This window comes from Venturia canescens, chromosome 3, assembly GCF_019457755.1.
Source record: "Venturia canescens isolate UGA chromosome 3, ASM1945775v1, whole genome shotgun sequence".
Classification (NCBI taxonomy): domain Eukaryota; kingdom Metazoa; phylum Arthropoda; class Insecta; order Hymenoptera; family Ichneumonidae; genus Venturia; species Venturia canescens.
The window spans coordinates 17,535,871-17,543,077 of NC_057423.1; the positions used below are offsets into that span (position 1 = coordinate 17,535,871).

The 7,207-nt window shown below is 40.8% G+C and overlaps 1 pseudogene; it reads left to right on the top strand.

Moving 5' to 3' along the window:
* The first annotated feature begins 3,344 nt into the window (after nucleotides 1-3,344).
* Nucleotides 3,345-4,476, top strand: LOC122407610 (uncharacterized; annotated as a pseudogene).
* The last annotated feature ends 2,731 nt before the right edge of the window (nucleotides 4,477-7,207 follow it).

The window sequence follows — 7,207 nt, forward strand, 5'->3', positions numbered from 1 at the left end:
CGCAGAAAAACTCGTCTGTCCCGTTGACAAGCTCCGGAGCTTTTAATTTTACTACCGGAGTTTCTACTTCCTCCTCTTCAACTTCAGATAAAGCGATTTTAAGCTCAGAAATCGACGTAGGAGGGGGCTTCGTTTCTAGCGCCTTTCGTCCTGAAACTTCACCGACCGTCGGTCGTTCGGTACCGGCGATGGGGGTGGGCTCGCCAGCTCCCATCGCCGAGCCCCTGCGAGTTTAAAGACTCAGGAGCCGGTAGGGATGGAGCGCGGTTGGTGGAGCGCGGCTCCAGAGAGAACGAGCGCTGGTGTTCGCGATTATAGCGGGTCGCAGGGGTTGACCAGGGGCAGCATTCGCAACCGTACGCGTACGCGCAACAATAACGTAAATTACACCCCCCACCCCTACGATAATAATCAGGAGTCCTAGACCAGGGGCAACATCCGCATCCCGATCCACGCATACAGCAATACCGTTTCGAACATCCTCTACGAGGCGACGGTGAACGGGGGCGTGAGCCCTCGTCCTGCCGCTTGAGAATGCTCGTTGGTCGCGGGCTCTCCGAACGCTCCGGGAGCTCGGACCTCTCTGACCTTGAGGAACGCTCAGGACGCTCCTCTCTATCCGAACGTCTTTCCGATCTTTCAGGTCGTTCGGATCGTCTTTCCGACCTTTCTGGACGACGCGGTGATCGCTCGCTTTCGCGATACCTGTCATTTGACAGGTCGGGAGACGCAGAACGAGACTCGGATTTTGCAGCGCCCTTGGCCATAAGGGCCAGGACCTCACCGATAGAGGACGATGGTTTTATATCATTTGCCGGATTCGGATGAGGACTTGCGCTAGGTACCTCCGCCACATATCTTTCGACAACCGAGAGAGCCTCCTTTAACGTCGCCGCTCCCTTGACAAAGATCATTTCGCTTAGCTTGTCAGGCAACGCCCGGCGAAATGCCGCGAAACCCCAAACCGCGATTGTATCGTTGCCGTCGGCGGCCAATTCCGGATGACCCTCCTCTTTCCAGGCGGCACGAGCTATACTCATTAGCACCTGAATTCGAAGATATAAACTACGCGGATTTTCTCCTGGCCGGAGCCGAACCTCGTAAATCCTATCTAAGCACGAATTTAAACTCCGATACGGGGCTAATCCTTCGCGCAAAGCTGTGATCAGTTCAGGCACGGTCCTGAATGTCATACCCTGTACACACGCCCACGCCTGGCCGTGCAACCGACTCAGAACCCCCGTAATAAATTCGGGAATCTGGCTATCAGCGACGAACGTGCCGGCATTTTGGACATTCTGCAGAAAATCCCCGAGAGGCGGAGTGGCTCCATCAAAATCCGGGATGGAAGCCAATTTATTCGTTAAGTGCAACCCACCGAGCACGATCGAGACTTCCGCGGGAGAAAAATTGAGTGCGCTATTATTAAGCGTACGATCATCCCGATTTTCACGACCGTCCATGGTGAATTTATTCGCAAACACTAAAGAAACGGAAACTCGAACGAAGAAGCTGGAAAGTTCGATAATCAACGGAACAAACTAACAAAAGAAACCGAAGAAAACATATAGAAATAATGATATAGAACAATTCAGAACAAGAGATCAACTTTCGAGCGAACCAGTCAATCACGGAGAGCGTGGTATAGGCAACGAATCATCCCACCGCTGCCACCAAAATTGTTACGTCCAGAGGGGACGAACAATGGGAAAGGCCATTTGAGAATAAAGGAATTTGTTGTAAGAAAAGGGTAGTTGCGCTGCCACCAACCCGCAGAGAAGCTGCAGGATTTCTCCAATATATTTAATGATGATGATAATTAATTGACGACCAGAATAAGTTTTAGCAGAGTTAACGAAATTGTTTAATACGCCTATTTGGTCCCATACGGGCCCCGGAGAAGATTGACGGGATCGCTCAAGGATTGGAATAAAACGCAGAGACACAATTTTGGAACGAGAATTAAATTATAATTGATTGACGAAAAGAGAATGGTTCCAAGTTACAATTTTGAGTTACAATGGTGAAAGTTACAATGGTGAATTCGACTTACGATTACTGGCGGAAACAATTCTTCCGCCGACACTCCTAAACACACTCACACACACTTCGAACAAATATTTTAAGAAAGCAAAAAAAACTAATTTAAGAAACGTTCGTGAATCAAGGGGCACTGTGTTGTTCACTTCGCGCTTGTTGACGGAACCCAGACTTATGTCCTCTGTGCGGTTCACCTGTACTATTTTACCAGGGTTTACTACCCCGCCGCGAGCTTGCTGAATTACGGAGTTATCCAAGTGGACGACCGAGAGTCTGTAGCGAGCAATCGGAACTACTTTATGAAAATCCTCGCCACGGCGACGATAGCTCGAAAGCGATCGTCGTGACAGGGATTTTCGGCGTATCAGCGGTTTCGCTCGTCCACTTGGGTACGGCCTTCGGACCTCGCGATCAGGCGATGCTGATCGCGCGGATTCCGCAGCCATCCGCTCGCGGCGACACAAGGCAACGCACAGAGGTCACCCAAGGGCGCTCCGTCGCCAAGTCGCGAGTGATCAGAAGAGCACGTCGTCACGACTCGCGTATTAACGTGGCACGCGAGACGTGACAGAGTAACGTAGTATATAATTTGACAACACCGCATTCCTTGCTTTAGTGTAAGTGCTCATGTACGACTACTATCCGTATCCGTACGTATAGGTGTGCATGGAACATTCAGTGAATAGCCAGCCTGTCGTTTTCATGTGTCGTTATTCATTTCGAAAGACAATGAGTGAACAGAGATACTATTGGAAAGGAAAGAAAGTTTCTAAAAAAGTGTACGACAATCGCGTGCGACAAAGTGCAGTGGGAAAAACAATTAGAAGTATTTACGGGAAAAGGAACATTCCTAACCTAAAACAGAAAATTGAAAATGATACAGTTGACGGCTGTCGTGTTGTACATATACAAACACTTGCGAACCAATTGCGATGCAAAAAGTGTTCATCAGTGCTTTCCTTAGAGGATATTCGAGAAGAAAAGCGATCCGGTCTTTCATCAATTTTTTACATTACTTGTAAAAATTGTGAATTATTAAACGATGTACACACTTCTAAGGAGCATCGAGGAGTTGGATGCAGGTCCCATTCTGATACAAATACGAAAGCTGTTTTAGGTCAGTACAATTTTTCAACCCGCGTAATGATCAGTTTTATCTGTGTATGGAGATAATTCTTATATTGTTTATAAACTCAACGTACATGAGAATATACGTGAATGTTATTACCAATTAAAATAACGTTCATTCAGACTTTGCAATATGTTTTGAATGTTAAATATATTGTTTGATGATTTAATTGTTGTTTCCAGGTGTCTTGAATGGAGGTATGGGTCACACTCACTTGAATCAAGTGCTCAGTGCATTGAACATCCCGGAAATGCATTGGAATACATTCAAAACACACGAAAAAGAGGTTGGAAAGGCTGTCGAGGAGTTGGGTCGAGACAGTTGCATTAAAGCAGTCCAAGAGGAAAGAGAGTTAACCATAAAAAACTATGACAAATTGAAAAAGTTATTGTAAGTTTGAATTCTCAAATTGTTTATTTTACTGAGTACGATAATGGCTGTATTATACTCGTACGCAAAACGTGTATAAAGCTCCCATTGTCGCACATTGTAAAATAAAATTTTGTGTCGTATATGACTGGAAACGCTTTCCTGATGAGTGCTGCAAACTCACTCTCGTCAGAAAAAAGTTTTTGTTGAGGATTTATTTACAATATTATAAATAGGTTCATTTACCTATATAATACTATGAATTGTATATATTTTTTGCAAATGATTAAGAAAAAACAAAATGAATAATAAAACAGTAATAATCAATTTTGTAACAGGGAATAAATATGATACGCACCTTCGATAAAAATAAAAAAATGTCGATGTTTGAATCCGTTTGTTCTTTAATTTTTCATTTAGACCCAGCCATTTACAGAAAGGGTACATTTTCCCCGATTTGTCAGCGGAACAGGAAAGGAAAGGAATACTATCAAGGGAAAATGTCGTACGCATCGCAGCCTCGTTTGATATGGGATGGCCAACAAAAGGCAGCGGAAGGAGTTATGACAGTCTTTCTGGCACAGGCGAATTGATTGGTTATTTTACCAAGAAAATACTTTCAATAGTCGTGTTGAATAGAAAATGCCGAATGTGTGATCGTGGACATCCCAAAGAAACACACGACTGCAGATTGAATTATGAAGGCAGTGCAAAGTCGATGGAGTCTGCCGCAGCTGTCAAACTGATTAAAAATAATCCAATTTTAACTGCATCAAAAGTTGAAGTAGCTATTTTTATAGCAGACAATGATAGCAGTGCCATTGCAGATGTGAGGAATGCTGTCAGCTATGAAGTGGTGAAGCTTGATGACACAAACCACACAAGCAAGGGTGTCACTTCGGCACTTTATAAAATCAACCCCAAATTCAAGGAATTGAATAGTACAGTAATTCAATATCTTGGAAAATGTTTTAATTACTCTGTTGCTCAGAATATCGGTAACAGTGAATCAATGTGTGCTGCGATAAAAAATATTCCAGCTCATTGTTTCAACGATCATAAAAATTGCGGCGAATGGTGCGGATTTAACAAAAATCCTGATACTTATAAGCACTCGGTCATCGGCGATGGTCTGCATGATCAAGCATTATACGAAGCCCTGCAAAATATATTCGACAATATCGGTGACAAATCAGTTAGGTTTTGTGGAGGAGCCTCGAGTAATCCTAACGAAAGTTTCAATGCAAGTATAGCGAGTAAAGCCCCGAAAAGTCGATTATACGGTACCTCGTCATCGTACAATATCAGAGTTTCGTTTGCATTGAACAAAAAAAAATGATGGTGAACAGTTTGTAGTAAATTTAGCGGAAAAACTCACAGTGTCTCCAGGAAAAAATACAGCAAAATATTGCAGAAAAAAAGATGCAATTGCTAGCATGCGTTATAATAAATCGCTAACTCCAAAGTTTAAGAGCAACCGTATACTATTAAAAAAAAGAAAGAACGAATTACGAAAAAAAAATGAATCTTTGGAAGGAATCACCTATGAGACTGACATCGGATTGTTTAATACTCTAGACGTTCCGATTCCAATCGCTGATCTCAGCACCGAATTGCCACCGATTATTGTTTTTTTCGATTTGGAAACAAGTGGCTTCAGTGCAAAAGCTGATATATTACAAATAGCAGCCAAACATTAAGAGTACGAATTTTGCATATATATAAAACCTACGATGAAAATCAGGGAAGATACAAGTATGGTTAATGGTCTACGTTATATCGACGGAAATTTACAGCTGCACGATCAGATACTTGTCACATTCTCTCTGTTTGATGCAATGATATCTTTTTATCAGTTTTTATACACTTTTAAAAGAAAATGTATTCTCACAGCACATAACTGCAGCTTTGATTACCCCAGAATTATGGCTGCTGCACAGAAAGTGTTTATGGAACAGTACTTTCAATCTGTCGTTCTTGGTTTCGCGGATACAATGCCATTAATAAAAAAATGTACGAAACTGAAAGGGAAAGGGAACAATAAATTGGAATTTTTGGCCAATAAGTTCGGCATTGAAGCTTCCCAAGTACACGATGCTGTACACGATGTACGTATCTTGGAGAAAATAGTGGAAAAACTCAATATCGTTGATAACAAGATTGTGGAATCAACATTGACTTGGGCCGAAGCGATAAAAAAAAAAGATTTACGCGCAAAGATTAAAACATTGGATGTTCTGCAAAATTGTACTTCTGTTGGTATCAGACAAAAAATGATTCTGTCAAATATTTCATATGAAATGATAGTAGAAGCGTATAAAGAAGGAGAAATAAAAGGATTGTCGATGTTATTAGGTAAAGATGAGAATGGGACAATAGTTGTGACCAAAAATACTAACTGTTTAAAAAAGATTGTTAATCATTTGAAAACAAAGCTGACTGATTAGAATACATAACATTATAAAATATGTATGTTACACATCTTCAAAATATTTTATCGAACGTTATTGTAGATGTATAAGATAAATTTTATGGAAAACAATACATGTCATGGATTATTGATAATATATTGACATTGGCAATAAAGTTTTATTATACCCAATACTGTGTTGAGTCGTTGGCTGAATTGAAATATGTCCTGACATTTTCTAAAATGCTGCAGTTCGATAACTCACATTTGAATCGAGCGCCATAACCTATAATACTACGCGGTGTTGCCATATTTGTGAATCACTCGAAAATGTTGTTGTTTTTTCAATTATTTCTCATGATACAAGCAAGCTTCACACGTTTTTGGAACATAAACATGTTCATTGGATGTTGCTTTATATCTCCTCCAAATTTTATCAAAATCTGTTTGTTAACACCAACGCAATAAATGATAACGTGCATCAAAATGACAGATTTCCGTAAGACTTCATGTTAATTGTATAAAAAGTAAATCGTCAATATCTTCTTTTAAAGTCAACCAAAGATTTCCAAATTTTAACTGAGTCATTTTCGAGAATGGTTCGTCATCTCTGCAAATTTTGATAATTTTCTGTTTGTTAATTGATTTACCGAGGGTACTTCCTTAAGTATGTATTAATGATCATATTAGGGCATTTCACGTCATTTCACAATTTCCTCCATGCCCTCTCTCCTACCTGTCGATATGTTTATTTCGCTCTGACAAAAGAAAGGAACAATCATACACAAGAATTCCTTCATCATTTTTTTTTATGAAAGCACTAAGCAGCGAAATAAGAAGAAATTATTAGTCTAAAATAATTTGACTTCAAAATCATGTGATGCGAAATTTTCGTTAAATGCCTTACATATACAAACACCATTCAGTTCAAGATATGTGCTAAACTTGTAATTTATACGCTATCCGCTATAGGTTGGTTAAAACCGTCACCTGTTGGAGATCCGACCACAGCATTTTGCACTTGCTGCAAGATCAGTCTCAACGTACATAAAAAAACATTGTTGGAGCACGTGGAATCAAAAAAGCACATCCAAAATTCGAATCTCGAGGTTACCACAAGTTTACCGAAAATAAAAAAATTCGTGAAAGAAACGCTGCCCTAAAAAAGAAAATCTGCTGAGTTGAAGATCGCAGTCTATGTAGCTGAGCATTGTTCTATCAAGACGGTTGATCATCTTTCCGTCGTAATTAAAAATCTG